This window comes from Patagioenas fasciata, chromosome 26, assembly GCF_037038585.1.
Source record: "Patagioenas fasciata isolate bPatFas1 chromosome 26, bPatFas1.hap1, whole genome shotgun sequence".
NCBI classification, from domain to species: Eukaryota; Metazoa; Chordata; class Aves; order Columbiformes; family Columbidae; genus Patagioenas; species Patagioenas fasciata.
Window position 1 is genome coordinate 2,074,718 of NC_092545.1, and position 15,240 is coordinate 2,089,957.

Here is a 15,240-nt window from a genome sequence, read left to right on the forward strand (position 1 = left end):
GATTCTCCTAGGACTGACGTCCCCACAGAAAGGGGAAGCTCCCAAAGCAGTCCCAGACAGGAGCTGCCTCTCTCAATTACAGCAGAGAGGTAGAAAAACTCCCATAGGGGAGATGAGAAATGAGGGAAAGGGACCTGGGGGTCCTGGGGACAGCAGGGTGACCATGAGCCAGCACTGGGCCCTTGTGGCCAGGAAGGCCAATGGTACCTGGGGTGGGTTAGAAGGGGGTGGTCAGTAGGTCAGAGAGGTTCTCCTGCCCCTCTGCTCTGCCCTGGGGAGACCACATCTGGAATATTGTGACCAGTTGTGGCCCCTCAGCTCCAGAAGGACAGGGAACTGCTGCAGAGAGTCCAGCGCAGCCACCAAGATGCTGAAGGGAGTGGAGCATCTCCCGTGTGAGGAAAGGCTGAGGGAGCTGGGGCTCTGGAGCTGGAGAAGAGGAGACTGAGGGGGGACTCATTCATGTTTACAGATATATAAAGGGGGAGTGTCAGGAGAATGGAGCCAGGCTCTCCTCGGTGACAACCAGTGATAGGACAAGGGGGAATGGGTTCAAACTGGAACACAGGAGGTTTCACTTAAATTTGAGAAGAAACTTCTTCCCAGTGAGGGTGGCAGAGCCTGGCCCAGGCTGCCCAGGGAGGTTGTGGAGTCTCCTTCTCTGCAGACATTCAAACCCCCTGGACCCCTTCCTGTGGAACCTCAGCTGGGTGTTCCTGCTCCATGGGGGGATTGCACTGGATGAGCTTTCCAGGTCCCTTCCAACCCCTGACATTCTGGGATTCTGCGTGAGATGCCCAATGCTCTGATGCTTTCAGAGAAGGAAGGGTGGAGGTGGATTTGTCCATCTAATTCTGACTCACTGACTCACAAAGAACTACAACCCTCCCTCTCATGAGCTGTGCTGCAAGTGGACGCAGCTTCTCACACACATACAAGCAGGGCCAAACCCTGGGAGGTGCTAAGTGACTCTGAGAAGCACAGGGCACTCAGCATCCCCCCAGATCACAGAATCATTTTGGGTGGAAGAAACCCTCAGGATCAAGTCCAGCCATACCCTAGCTCTGGCACTAATCCATGTCCCTAAGAACCTCGTCTAAATGCCTTTTAAACCCCTCCAGGGATGGTGACTCCAGCACTGCCCTGGGCAGCCTGTTCCCATGCCCCACAGCCCTTTCTGGGAAGAATTTTTTTACAATATCCAATCTGAACCTCCCCTGGCACAACTTGAGGCCATTAAGCGTATCTTGAGGCCATAAGCTTATCTCTTTTCAAACCGTAAGTAAACCGTAGAAACTTTTTCTTACATGTAGAAGCTTCTGGTCACAAATCCCCAGCTGCCCCTTCCCAGACCCTGTCCAGTCTGGAGGGTTCGGACACAACCCCAGCACTTGCTGCGATCCTGCTGCCAGAGCCCGAACGCACCTGAATCTGCACAAGTTCAGCACCCAGTTCACGAGGATAATGTCATTGTGTATTTAATCCTCCTTTAGGAATCATCAGACTTTGAAACTACATTGGGAAGGCTGAGAGTGTATCTATGTATGATACTGCTTGACATTTACTTTGATTTTACTGCAAATACTTTTGAATAACAGAAAACACCAGGAATTTCTTCTTACTCAATAGAGCATTTCAACACAGTATCTTTGCTTCCTGTGTTTTTTTTTCCCTCTTCATTTTAAATATCAATCAACTATGTATTTATGATACTCTGTGGGCTGAAATCACCCAGCAGCAGACACAGATAGAAGCAGCGTTAAAGGTTAGAGGTAAACAACAGCATTTCCAAATACACATGCAAACCTGCTCCATTCCTGTGCTCACATCAATACTGAAAATGGTGGAAAGCCTGAAGAAAGTGAAAATACTCGCTACCAAAAGACAGAATTAGGACTTTGTTCATCATCCAACACTCGCCTTTTGCTGTGAACGTTTTGACTGGTTTTATGCACCAACCTCTGAATAAAAGATGCGTCCCAAACAAGGCCAAGCAGAGCTGTGCAGGGGTGGGTGGCAACCCAAGGAAGTCCTGCCTTGGCCACAGCCACTGTCTGACCACCAGCTGTCTTACCTCTTCCAGGCTGTGTTCTGCTCTTCCCCTGTAAACAGGCCATCCCAAAGACCTTTGCATGGGGGAAGGAAGAAGTGGCTGACTAGCAGATGTCTCCTCTGCCTAAAAACAGAGACGTCTCCAAGCCCTCGGTTGTCAACACTGTCACATTTGAATGACCGGTCTGTGGCTCTTTCAACAACAGATGCTGTTTGCTGGCATCCCAGCTTGGGGAACCAAGCTCAGCAACAAGTTTTGGCTGAGATCCTCAAGAAATGGTTTCCCCCAACCTCACTGTATCCCAGCAGAAACAAACCCACTGTTTTTATGGTATCAAGAACATAGCTCTGCTCTGTGCAGTGCTTTCAGAACCATCTGCAAGCATCACCAGGGACAGATGGGACAACATACAGTGTGCGCATTGCCTTTCAGAGACGACAGATGAAGGCCAGCAGTGAAAGAGTTCTTGTTAATCCAAGTGAGGGTGGGAGAAAAGGCACTCAAGAAAGGATAAGCTACAGCTGAGTCCCTAGACAGCATCTTCCACCCTGACATTACTGACAGCTGGAAAATGTGAAGGTGACATAGTGCAAGGCTTACCAGCTGTGGGTTGGTGCCATTGGAAAGAATATCCAATAAATCTGCTGAAGAAACAAAGTAAAATCTGGGAAAGGCCAATCTTTTCATGTCCAAATATTCAGCCAAAGCCTTCTCACACAGGGACAACCTGGGGAGAAGAGCAGAAAAATAGAGCCCAGGACAGGCGGGTGAATATCCTTTAATGTGTCGTGCTACAGTTTGGGTTATCGAGCAGATTCTCCCCTCCCATGGGGAAATGCCAGACATGAGCTGAGCCTGCAGGCTGGTCCTTTACAGCATTTTCCAAATAGATAACAAAGCACATAGTAACTCATAGATCTCTCTCCACTCCCAAGGGTCAAACAGACAAAGAGTCAGAGAATCCTCACCAAAAAGCAGAAACACAGGTGGAAGAAGAGGCTAGAAAGGCTTTGCAGTCTGACTTACTGTTTTAGACAAGCTCTCAACTGCCACAGGTGATTTCACACTAGGATGAAAGTTTCCAAAACTGCTTTTATTCTAATGAGCACATTTTAAAGTCTGATTCAAACCTACTCAGCTTTTTGTGCTTGTGAAGCCTGAAAAGAAACTTGTTTGCTCCGTTCTAAAATGAATCTCTCAGTGTTTACATGTTAAACTGCTGCTGAGCTTTCAAAGTTCATAAATAACATGCAGTTAGTCCTCTGTGGGGAACACGGGCCTTATCTGTTTAGGAAGTAAAATTAGATCTCTATTTTAAATGGATAGTTATTACTGACACAACAGCTATCACGTTAACTTGTTAGGTGTGTTCCAGGTAGAGTAGCTCATATGTTAGGTGAGAACTGTATCCATCTCTGGACATTAAGGTCTTTCTCAGGGAGTTTAGTTATACCATCTGTGAAGGGTACACACACAAAGATAATTTTGTTAATTAAAGCACACGGGATCAGCTCTGCTGCAGATATCCCTGCTTGGACTGCTAAATAGATATTTAAGACACCAAATTTGGGGTGGCAGTGAGGCCACATGTTATTAAAACCAACTGAGTGCCTAGCTTTGTATGTGTGCAAATCAATATTCAAGATACGAGTTTGCACATACGCAAAGCCAGAATCCACCTTGGGGGCTTCAGGGTGATGGATCATGAATAAAAAGACTCAATGTGTGAATGCAAAGAACGCACAGTCCAGAAGGAAAGCCTTGGAGCACAGGTTAAACCAACTTATTAGAGCTGATCCCAGTCTCTGACAAAATCCTGGGACTGAAGTTGTACCTACCTACTCTGAATGTCCTCCAGTTGTTGGGACAGACCTGGTTTATTGGTGGCCTCAACCACATTTGGGGTTTTCTGAGTTTCATAGGCCAGTTCTTTAAAGTCCACATCAATCCCTTCAAAGCGTTTGGAGTCCTAAAAAGCAACACAAACATGTTCATGGTAAAACATGGATTTTGTGCTAAAGGTCTCCATCCTCTGGGTGCTGTCTTTGGGTTGAGGGGAAAACCTTCTGTCCAGTGCAGACAGGGACCCCTCCACCATTCCAGAATGGCTCTTCCACTGACTTGCCTGAAACTAGTCTGCAAACAGGCACTTGCCTTCTTGTCACTGTATCCCAAAGGGGTTGTGGATAAAGTGCTCCATGCAGGAGGCAATGTCTAGGACCAACCATTTTCATGGGATTTAATTCCCCTTGGAAAACCTCATAAATCTCTCTCTCCCATGTCCAGGTGAAGTACCAAGTTTCCCTGGCTGCAGCAGCAGGAGATGCTCCCACACCGTGGAAAGGCTACCAGCCTCATGTGAGTGCACTCCTCCCCTCCTGCTACAGCACAGGAATCCCAACACCCATCCACAAAACGGGTATGATGACTCTTGTAGAGGAGAGCCCTTCCTTGCCTTCAATGAGGGTATGGAAACCCCACGTCAGCACCGGAGGCCCACATCAACAATTATGCTCCATATCTAACAGGGACTCTGAATTTCTGGAGCTAAACACTGAAGAATAAAGCAAGCTATGTTCAAAACATCTCTGCTCCTCCCTTCTTCCCAGGTCAGGCCTCCTAAGTGAGGCGGGACACTGAACAAGTGTTCCAAGCAGTCCAGGTAACACTTCCACGCTACCCTGTGTTCAGCCCCAGGAGCAAGGCTCCATCTGGAAGGTTGAGCCCTCCCTACACTCACGCCACAGATCCAGCTCCAGGTGAGCATCCCACAGCCTGTCAGCACATCCCCCCAGCCCTGGATGCATCCTGAGGGTGCTCAGCTACCGAGACTGTGAGCTTCAGTCTTTCTTTTACGGAAGAGAAGCTGCTGACTGAGCCACCTGTGTCCCTGGAGCCAAGAGGGCCCCGTGTCCTGGTGCATCCAGCACAGCACGGCCAGCCGGGCAGGGAGGGGATTGTCCCGCTCTGCTCTGTGCTGGGGCGGCCTCACCTGCAGCATTCACTGTGTGCAGGGCTGGGGACACAGGAGAAAAGGAGATAAAGCTACTGGAGGGTGTCCAGAGGAGGGACATGAACTTGGTGAAGGGTTCGGAGGGGAAACCGTATGAGGAGTGGCTGAAGTCCCTGGGTTTGCTCAGCTGGAGCAGAGGAGACTGAGGGCAGAGCTCATGGGGCTGCAGGTTCCTCAGCAGGAGCAGGAGGGGCAGGGCTGAGCTCTTCTCTGTGACAGTGACAGAACCCAGGGAATGGCAGAAGATGTGCCAGGGAGGGCAGTGGGACATGAGGAAAAGGTTCTTCACCCAGAGGTGCTGGACACTGAACAGGCTCCCAGGGAGGGGTCACAGCCCCAACCTGACAGTGTTCAAGGAGAGACTGGACAACGTCCTCAGACACATGGGGTGAATTGTGGGGTGTCCTGTGCAGGGACAGGAGTTGGACTTGACAATCCTGATGGGTCCTTCCAAGTCAGGACATCCTATGGTTCTATGGTTCATACCACTGCCAGACAGCTACTGAGATGCAGACAGCTGCCCAGCAGGATGCAAATGTAAATCATGATGCAATTTCATACATGACATTAGATAGCTCCTGGATATTAAGAGCTTGCTGGCACATGGTACAGCCTCAGGGCACTGGTTATCAGCACCTGTATATATTGCCCAGTGAGCGAGGTGTGCCCAGAATCATAGAATCATTTAGCTGGAGGAGACCATTGAGATCACTGAGTCCAACCATAACCTAAATCTAGTACTAAACCATGTTCCTCATCTATACATCTTCCAGGGATGGTGACTCCAGCACTGCCCTGGGCAGCCTGTTCCAATGCCCCACAGCCCTTTGGGGAACAAATTGTTCCCCAGATCCAACCTCAGCCTCCCCTGGCGCAACTTGAGGCCGTTTCCTCTGCTCCTGGCGCTTGTTCCTGGGGAGCAGAGCCCGACCCCCCTGGCTCCAAGCTCCCTTCAGGCAGTTCAGAGATCAGAAGGTCTCCCCTCACCTCCTGTTCTCCAGCTGAATCCCCCAGGTCCCTCAGCCGCTCCCATCACACTTGTGCTCCAGCCCCTCACCAGCTCCATTCCCTTCTCTCAACTTGCTCCAGCACCACAAGGGCTTTCTTGGTGTGAGGGGCCAAAAACTGCCCCCAGGACACTCAGCACAGCGTGCTCTCTGAAGCAGATGGAGGAACAGTCCAAGCAGAGCAGAGTGCAGGGTTGGAGACAGAACAGTGTGTTGTCCAGGGGTCAATGGGCTGCGCACATCCCCTCGTGGGTGTTCGTCCCACAGTGGTGCTGTCAGCGATGCTGCTCGTGAACAGGGACGGGGGTCACACAGCCAACTGTGGGTCACTCGTGAGTGAAAGGCAGGTTCCTCCACAGGGCTGCGAGTGGTCCAGCGGGGCCAGGAACAAGCTTGGAAGATTTTCTAAATAATCAAGAGAATAGGGAATAAGACTGGAAGCTGGACTCAAAGACAGCCCTGAGGAGGTCACAACCCTGAGGAGGGCATCAATGACAACTCTGCTCAATTTTCTGAAGCTGAAGTGGGAGAAGAGCTGCTCTCCTGCTGCACCAGCACTGGAGGCAGGGAAGCGGATACTGCAAAGCTGCCTGGTCCAGCTCTGATTTGACAATTTGCACCATCTGAGTAATTATCTCCGTCTTCTCCCCTCCAAGGAAAGAGGGAACATGCCTGTATCACTGAAGGAAGCCAGCAGCCTCCTGCTCAGCCTCCAGGAACTCTGCATCTGCTGTGCAATGGTGGAGGGGAGGAAAAACAGTTTCTCAGCAGGGTTCAGGCACAACCAACAGTACAAAAACATCCTGGGGCAACACTGGGGAAACTGCTGTAGCATTAAGGGAGCCTCCAAGAAAGCAATGCAGCAAGAGAACAGTCCTGCTTGGGGGAACACGGCAATATAGACAACCTTCTTCTGTGTAATGGAGGCTCTTCTTCAACGCTTTCCACACAGGAAAAATAGGATTTGGGATTTCATACCTTAGGAAGCTGTGCCCGTATATCTTCTGAGCCTATGAATATGCTCTCCAAGTGAGACCACGTACGCTGCACTTCGAACCAGAGAGAAATGACGGAATCTGTTGTGGACAGCTTCCTCTGCCATATGGACACTTCCTCCAAGAAGAAAGCAATACACTTGGATGTCATTAAATTCTGCAGCTGCACCTGGTTGTCTTCTAAAGTTTCTATGAGTTCCTCGTCTGACTTCAGCAACGGGATGTTCGTCCGGGGGTGAGGCTCATACTGAAACTCCATGGTGCTCCAAGTCATTTTTAGCTCCTTCAGGACTTTCTCCATACTCATTTCTCGTACCGCTTTGTCCACAATGCCACGAACCTCATCCTCAAAGTTATGGAGGTTGAGCTTCAGGAGGTCAGCCAGCGTGGTGTCCGAGTCCATCACAAACCTCACACCCGTCACCTGCATCAGCTGATTCCAGTGCCTTTCCCTAATGGCGGGATTTTGAAGTTCTGCCACAGCTTTCAGGGCCGTCAGCATGTTCTTCACCTTGCTGTCCAGCCCAGTGAAAGCATCCCACGCCCTCACCTCCTTATCCAAATTCCGAATCTCTCTTGCAAACTTTTTACACTCCAGATCCATGTTTTCCACGTTAATATCCGCCCATTTGGTGGTCTGCCAGTCATCAAGGCAAGTGCCCACAAGGGAGATCATATCCCAGAGCTCTTTGAGAAGACACAGCTCCTTTCGGCACTGCTTCAGTTGTTTATAGTCTGGCACTATGACTTCAAACAGACCAGCTGATTCATAAATCGAGGTCATGGCTGACTCCATTTGTTTAATCTCAATGTGCTTTGTATCCAGCAGTTGATAAGGCTTTTTGGTGTCAAACCTAGAAAGAAATGTTTATTCTTCATAAGTGATATTGTAACAACTTCTAAAGAAAACATAAAACAAATGGTGCCTCTGAGACACAAAGCAGACATGATACATCTACAGTACCCATTGATGGTGCAGCCACATGGCACTGCTGACAACCCCTTTAAGCAATATTGTGCACTCAGCATCCAGATTGAATCTCTTGCTAACACCTTACAGTGTTTGCAGGGACAAAACACCCAGGGCATAACAGATACAACACCGTGAGCAGGTAGGAAATGTATGCAAGGGTTCAAGAACACATCCTCAGGACACTCCGAGATGATCCCATGAAGCTTTTCTTCCTCAGGGCTTCTCTGATGTTATAATTTCACTGTACCTGAATGGTGCTTCTTTCCGAAATCGCTCTCTGAATCTGTGTTGCTCAACATCAAACGCCGCACAGCTCTTGCGCACAACTGTCATTTCGTCCGCCTGCAGAGGAGCCACATGCTGCTTCACAGCTATCGCCAGCTTCTTTATATTGTTCCATTTTTCTGGCAGCTCCTGCAAGCAAAATTTAAATGACGGTAGGCAGTATTTGCTATTTGATATAAGATGTGACTGATCTGTTTATGGACAATCACAGAACAGGAAAAGCAACAGATTCCATGCCTAAAACTGCAAGGAAGTTTTGTTGTGATGCAAAAGCTAAACACAATTTGGGATAAAACTTATCAGTTATCCACAATTTTGAAGACGAATGAAGACTGAGACTTTAAAACTGACTGCTCTGATTGCAAAAACATGTTAAATAACTTCAGAAGAAGGGTCCCAGACCAGATCCTGGGCTCCCAGGATGGCTCAGTGGTTGAGAGAGCACAGTTCTCCTGACACCGAGCCCAGCGGGACCCAGAGCTGGCTGGAGGCAGGAGGGTGGGCTGAGGATGCAAGTTCATCAGATCGTCCGGCTTCCCAGAGCTAATTAAGAAACAGAGCCTGGGAAATTTCCAGCCAGCTCTTAGAGCAGAAGATATTATGCCAGAAGGACTTCTACAGAGCTTTCTGGGGCAAATCCCTCCAGCCTGCCTGTATAATATTAGTACTAAATAAGACAGTTTCTTTCTCAGGACTGCATCCAAGCTGCTGGTGCACAGCACTGCTAACAATCCACCCTTTGCACCTGGGATTTTATTTAGAAAGAGATTTGATTTCTTCTCTTCTCACTAGACTTCTCGAGCCAAATCCTCACCCCAGACAGTGACACCAGCCAGGGCTCTGCTGTCCTCAAGTCCCACAGCTTTGCTCTCCCACTTCCCCAGGTACTGTGCCAGCCTACAGGAAAGACTTTGGGCTTCTTTTCATCCCAGTGCACATAGTTGAGAAGACTAATGGAGATGCACCAACACTATGCAAAGAAGCGAAATAACCTGGAGGCAGCAGAGGCGGCCAGAGCAGGGCCAGTCCCTCCTGAGGGGTCTCTTTCTGGCACTTCATGTTCCAGTCTCTGTAGAAATCACTATCCATGACCATAGCAGGGCACACATGGAGCTGCTTCCTTGTCCTTCTCATACAAACTATCAGCTCCAGCCCATCCATCTTCATGGCCATGGAGGGAGCGGTACCTGGAGGAACTTACTTTGGTTTTCCTACTGTGTACAGCAGTGAATGAATTATTCAACTATGTGTTGCTGTCACTTGCCAGAAAGAACGAAACTGTTTTGTTATCTCCTACATCTGAACGGCTGCCCTGCATACCTCATTTCTTCTGTCAGAAAAATAGATCAGTTGTTCAAATCTACACGCACAAACAGGCACCAAGCAAGCGGCTCTTGGGCAGAGGAATCAGCAGAGCTGGGTTCCCCATAGCACCATTTTTTATGCTGAACTGAAGCTGCTGTAGCAGCCAAAACATTCATTTAATGCAGCTCTTCTGTTTTTCAGGGTGTCTGTAGGAATCCAGTTATCTTTAGGACCCTTACCCGTGTCAGATTTGGTGATACAACCATCCGTGGATCACGGCTGCACCAGCAGAAAACTGGGGGATTGCTGAACCCCGCTCAGGTCCCATCCAAGCCTGCAGCAGAGGGAGGAACTTCTCCCCAAAAAGCTCTGCCTTAAACCTGGTGTCCTACACAGAGCCCTCTGCACACAACGCCCCGTGACTAAGGGGTACCCATCAGTATGTAGCCACACGCTCCTCCACCGTAACATGGTGACTGCTGCCAGTTCCCCAAGGCTGGCTGGGCATCCCACAGGCTTTTCCAACCTTCACCTCATGGTCCCCTGTCCAGAAATGAGAAGAATTCCCCAAAGAAAAATTGATTCATCAGGGCCAGATGTGGAAAGGTGCTGAAATACTTTCATAACGTGCTCCCAGTGATGTCCTTTGGGTCAAGCAGATTGGGTGTTATAGACCTAGTGGAGGACTGAAGTCCTATGAGAAGGCGACTCCTCTGCCAACATTATCCTTCCCATCTCCACAGTTGCCAAGAACTGGCTTATTTAAAAATAATTATAATTCAAACTAATTAACAGATGTATTTGAAAATGCATTAATTTTTTTCAAGAGTAATCGCTGAGAGTTGGAGCAGGCAATTCTATGTTTTTCATACATAGCAAAAGGCTTAATCTCTGCTTTAAAAGAAAAACCTCAATATAACTCCAAAATTTAGAGCTATTAAGGCACATCCCACAATAGTAAAATACTATCCACTGAGGCCCTCTAATGACAGGGAGTGGGGCTTTAAATATTCCTGCAATGCTCTTAAGCTCATACTCTTTGACGCTGGCTACTCGGCAAACCGCCGTGTCCACCGCAGCTTTTCACCCACCTCCAGTTGCTTATAGACTTCCTCCGGCAGCTCTTGCTCATACGTCTTCAGCAGTTCGACGGTTTGCTTCAGGGGCTCGAACATGGCATCGGTGACACTGTGCCTTTCCTTAACGGCCAGGAGATGCCCCATGATCTCCACCAAACCATCATAATCGCCTTTTTCAACCTTTTTGCTCAAACCTTTGTCAGCAGTTTTTATGAACTCGTCCAGGTCAGACAAGCTGTAGAACACAAAACAGGAAAGCACCAAATGAGAGCAGTTCCTACCGGAATCATCCAGGCAGCTGGACTGGCACGGAGAGGGAAAGGCCTGGCTAACTCTGCCCATCACATGGCAACATGCTGAGGGCATCAGAACCACAGTTCATGCTCACAGGGATCCATAGATGTGGTACAGCTTCCTGTGAGGAACGGATAAATGGGTTGGGACTTCACAGGTTGGAGAAAAGGCATTTGAGGAGCACAAGTCTTACGAGGAGCAGCTGAGGGAGCTGGGGCTGTTCAGCCTGGAGAACAGGAGATGAGGGGAGACCTGATCTCTGCAACTGTCTGAAAGGAGGCTGGAGCATGGAGGGGGTTGGTCTCTTCTCTCAGGTAGCAAGTGATAAGATAAAATGGCCTCAAATTTCTCCAGGGGAGGTTCAGATTGGGTATTAGGAAAAAAATTATTCACAGAAATGGCTGTCGGGCCTTGGAACAGGCTGCCCTGGGCAGTGGTGGAGTCACCATCCCTGGAGGGGTTGGATAGACATATAGATGAGGTTCTCAGGGACATGGGGTAGTGCCAGAGTTAGGTTATGGTTGGACTCTGTGATCTTGATGGTCTCTTCCAACCAAACAGATTCTATGACTCTATCCTATGATTCTATAAGGGAGACCTGTGAGCTCGGGTCTGTGGTCTGAAGAGAGTGAATTTGAAAGGACAGTTTTCATGTCATCTCTTCCAATACAAGAATTCAACAAATGAACCTGGTAGGTTGTAAAGCTACAACAAACAGGGATTCTTCTTCGCACGCTGCCTTATTTCAGAGGGTAAGTCTCTGCTGCAGAAGGATGCAGATGTTAAAAATTCACAGCGGTTCAGAAAAGCAACCGAACATTTGTGGGAGAAAAAAAAATCCATCCAGGTCTTTAGATACAAAGGTACAACCCATGACTCTCAAAGTCCTCAGGTATGAATGGTTAGAGACAAGGAGACTATTTGGGGGAAGTTTCCCTACCTGCTTCTTGATCTCACCAGCTGCTGGACACTGTTAGCAGAGCTTGATGGGCTCCTGGATCTTTGGTCCTTTCCATTCTTCCCTTCTCAAAACGCTTACTTTTGAAGTGCCCGCTTAAATTCTGTGGATGCTGCTGGACCAAAACATAGCCCTAAACACTTCACCTATTAAAGACTAAACTGCTGAGTCAGGAGCTCTTAATAAGAACTCCTAAATGCCTGTTCTAACCTATGCAAAAACCTCTTTGCACAGGAATTATCGTGCTGAAAAGAACACAAGAGATCACAGCAGCCACCACACGCAGCAGCCTTCACTAGTACATATGTCTGTAAATATTTCTTCGTAAGCATCCAAGCCCTGTGGCATCCTTCAGCTGCTACTACTCAAATAAATCACCTAACACATCATCCTGCAGAGACCAGGCGGCTGAGCAGCTATTCAGAGCAGGGAACACATGTTAATTCAAAACTTACATCCAAAGCTCCTCCTTTTTGTAACCTTGAAACTGCCTCCCCATGACTGCTCATGCCAGGCAACCCAAATTACTTTTTTTACAAAGAGTGCACTCAAAAGAGCACTGCATTTAGAAACGGAGCAAGTATCTCATGGCATTAATGCAGCTTTACTGATGGCAAATTCAACAAAATAAGCATAGAGCCCTAGAAGAGATTAGATTAGTTGGACCAGGATGAACAGACAAACAGACATCCTGTCCAACACCACACAGTAGGTCGTAGGAGCATCAGCTCGCAGGATGTCGATGGTACCGAGTTCGTGGAACTGTTTGCACTTTACACACTCAGCTGGACCAGCTGCTCCCAGCAGAGACGAGGGGATGAAAGTTAGCAGAGATGCGATGGAGCTGGCAGGGGGTGTGTGCCCCCTCCTCTTGCTCCTGTATTAGCCTTTTGCTTATCAGTGTGAAATGATAAAGCCCAGCCAACACAAGAGAAACCCACTTTGGTTCTGGGAAGAAGAGGTAGAACGGTTCCTACCTGTGCATGACGTGGTCCATGAGATGCTGCTTGAACACCAAGCTCCACCGTTTAATCACATTCAGCAGAGACGCTTTGAAAGGCCGAGCATCAACTTTCATCCAACTCTGGAAAATGCTGATGGGCTCGATGCGATTCACCTCCTCATAGATCTTCTCGTAGGAGTCAATCTGCTCTCGGAACTGCTGCAGCGTGGGAGGTGACTCAGGGACCCCGTTCTCTGCATGGGCCTCGATTTCTGCCGCAGTGAGAATGTGCCCGTAGAGGAGGAACTGGCGGAAGAACTCCTTTCTGTCCTCCCCGTACAGGTAGGAGTAGTGGTCGAAGGCACTGCGGTAATCACAGCAGGCCGCCATCACGGCCTGCACACGCCCCATCAGCTCATGGCGCATGTCGGCCAGGTCAGCCATGTCCTCCATGTCAGCCTGGAGAGAAGAGGAGAGGAGCTCGCAGTGATGCGGGGGCAGCGTGGCACCTCCTCACTGCCACACAGCGTGAGGGAGCTCCACAGCCACGGACCTGGTAGTGGAGGAAGCCGCTGTGCTCAGCCAGCCTGGGCACCAGCGATGAGATCCGGTAGATGTCGTTGAGAAGACCTTCCACCACGTCGTAGAAGCCATCGTTTGTGCCAGGGTCCAAGGAGGGTTGAAATATCAAATCTGGGATCACCAAATCCAGCTGCACCTCAAACAGGGGAGGAAGCCCTGCCTTGGGATCTGGTAGGGAAGAACAGAGGTGCCAGGTTATTTTTGAAGGGGAGAAAAGTGATCTAGAGCCACCACTAACATCCCACCACAAGACACACACATGCCCCACAGGGACACCAGGCAGGTGGGACACCCACTCGCTGGGTCCAGTGACATTGTGTCTGCATACAACGCAGAGGGGAGGCTGCCAAACCAGCTGGTGTTCTGGTACCCACAGGAGATACTGGAGAACAGATGAGACACAAGTGATTTAAGGACCGGAAAAATGCTGTGGAGGGAAGCCTTAAAGAGACCAGGCTCTTCAGCTAATCAAAAGGGAGTCTGAGAGCTGAACAATTACAGCGCATAAGTACTTAAAGAGGAGAAAAACAACAGGAACCAAGAGGCTCTTTAATTTAGTGGAGAAAGGCATGAAAAAATAAAACACCAACTGGTTTCACAAATGTGAAATTCTGTGCTTGTTTTTAACAAGATGGTGAGGAACTGGATGCAATTCTCCAGCTCAGTGTGCCTCCACATCCAGGAGGGAAGCGTTCTGAAGATGTGCTTTAGCTGGACACAGCTGCTCTCAGCAGAGTGACCCTCCGTGGCAGCCTTAGGCAGGAGCTCTGCTTTGGTGACCCCTCTCCTCACTCCTCAGTGATGGAGGTTTTTCTTTCATGTCTTTCATCCACAGAACCAACTCTTGAGACTCTCCACAAACGAAAGGTTGTGTCACCTTGATGCTTTGTGCATGGGAGGTCAGGAGATGGCTGATGCCCAAGAACAGACTTGGAATGATGCCTCAATTTTGTCTGTTCACAAATCCCAGCAAATGGTGCACAGTCATCTCTGTCCCTTCCCTTGAGCAAGGCTTTGCTCCAGTGACCAGGGGACAGAGTTACCCTCTGAGTCTGGAGGCTCCTCCAGCACTTGCTGTAGACAATGCAAGAGGCAGAGTAGAAAGACCACCACAAGTCAAAGCACAAAACAGAAACTTCCTTTTGGTGAGACTGAAGATGGTATCACGGCCAGAGCTGAGGAACCAGCAGTTACCTGTGTTTTCGAGGAGGTACTTGAGTGAGCACTCAATGGCAGTGAAGAATCCATCCAGAACTATCTCATCCACGTAATCCACATAGGCCTTCCAGATGTCAGATGCTGGGTCTGCAAGTAAGAGGCTCTGGTTTTCCTGGAAGAAAAAGACGACACTTTGAAATACAGCGGGGCTGAGTCTGTCCTACAAGAGCTGCCCACAGCTGAGGACTCATGGCAATGAGCACACAGGTACCAGCCCTGCGGGGGGTGAGAAACCAGACAGACGGATGTTGCTGCTGGTAGCATGGCCACAATTTTCTCCTTCTGTCAAGGGCTGCTTTGTCATCTGAAGCAACTCAAAATAATCACAAGGTAAAAATGGAGTGCGTGAGAGACTTAGCAGCCCTGCAACCTTCTCCTCCCTCTTCTCTGAGGCCAAAGGGCTCAAGGCTGCTTTGCAGACCTGGGCCAAAGGCTCATCCCAATGCATGAAGCCTCAGTCCTTGTGGCCTGTATAATGTTACCTTGGGTGGATGAGTCCTTCCAAGTGGACTGCTTACACCTCTGCCCTACAAAT

At 49.1% G+C, this 15,240-nt stretch overlaps 1 pseudogene; it reads right to left on the bottom strand.

Moving 5' to 3' along the window:
* Positions 1-15,240, bottom strand: part of LOC136112701 (dynein axonemal heavy chain 9-like) — a 116,274-nt pseudogene that overhangs the window by 75,532 nt on the left and 25,502 nt on the right.